Source organism: Limulus polyphemus, unplaced genomic scaffold (genome assembly GCF_000517525.1).
Source record: "Limulus polyphemus unplaced genomic scaffold, Limulus_polyphemus-2.1.2 Scaffold5319, whole genome shotgun sequence".
Lineage (NCBI taxonomy): Eukaryota > Metazoa > Arthropoda > Merostomata > Xiphosura > Limulidae > Limulus > Limulus polyphemus.
In genome coordinates, this window is record NW_013670929.1 from 25,238 (window position 1) to 26,732 (window position 1,495).

Sequence of the window (1,495 nt, forward strand, 5' to 3'; positions counted from 1 at the left end):
GTATCAAGAAAGAATAAGCTAGTTTTAATTAAGAAAGGAATTGTATCTGAAGTTCCTTGGAAACAATTTATACCAGAAATTAACAAACGAGCAGATACGTAACAATATGTTTCCCTCCGTTTTTCAGGATAGTATAATTGAGAATTTAGGCGCATAAAGATATGCACAAATACAGATTTACTGAGATTCTTTGTCTGTCAAGTTATCATTATTCAGTTTACACTCTGTTGGAGAGTGATTTTATACAAACACGTAGACTGTGTGTAGCACACCTTAACTTTAACCTAATAGTCTAGAAGACACACTGGTGACGAGCACAAGTAAAATTATCTCTCTCTCTAGCCCATTACAAGCACTTCTCTAGATTTTACCTAAACTTGATTTCGTGAATAAAGATTATGATAGTTTCTTTCCTTTATGTAAATGATCGGGCAAAGGCTGAGATAATACAGTATTTGATTAATCTTTTATTTTCGTAGTTCCTGCAGACTACTCTGAGGGAAATTGAGGCAAACTGGGAACATCATAAATTAGGAAGGAGGAACAAATTTTGAGGGCTGTGACCAGGATACTGTTATTGCAGAGGTCTGATTTCTTTGGGTGAGGTACCAGAAACCTCTAGTGGTTGCCTGATATGCTCTCCTTATAACTTTGGCTGGCATTAACAGCCATATCAGCAGCTAGGATGTTCATTTGGTCGAGAAACCAATAACTGAAAGTTCTTTGTAACCCTGGTTCTCTCAGCTATTGGATGATACTGTAGAACAAAATGTATCTTGTGATTACCGTAGATTGTCTCTAAATTAGTATGGTTGTAAATCACAAGTTTTGCAACAGTTGCTTTCCAAGGTGTTGAGCAGAGTGTCACATGCAATATCCACATGATCTCGACTGACAGCTGCTCGATTACTGCATAATCAGGCCATCAGGTGTTTACAGATATATTGCCTAGAATATCATGAGTTTTCACAAAAGGATGTGTTGGAAAGGAATTCAAAAACTCAGCTTAATGGTATTGCATCACTTAATTTTCAATTTATTGAGTACGTTTCTCCAAATAATCATAATCTAGTCAAGTGTTGAAAGTTCTCTTAAATTACTCAATATCGAATATCAATCAAATTGTAGTGAATCTAAATGAAATAGGTATTATTTCATTGGATTTGCTTATACTTATTTTTTGCGATAGTAACTGTAACAAGCGGATTGGCTCTTGAGTGAAGATATTATTGTATAAGTTTGCTAGTTTGGCTACTGATATTGCCAGTAAATATAATGTACTTTGCTGTACATTATTGTACGAGCCTAGTTGGTATGACAGTGTGAATGCTAATTTTGTCTAAAAAATTAGCAAAAAAGTATTATGGAAATTGTATATTTTATAATGCCCGCAAATAAGTTGAGTTTCACCACTCACAGTTAGAGGAAGGCTATACTAAGCCTGACGGGCTATTAGTATATGTGATATATATATATATATATGTTGTGGAAATGT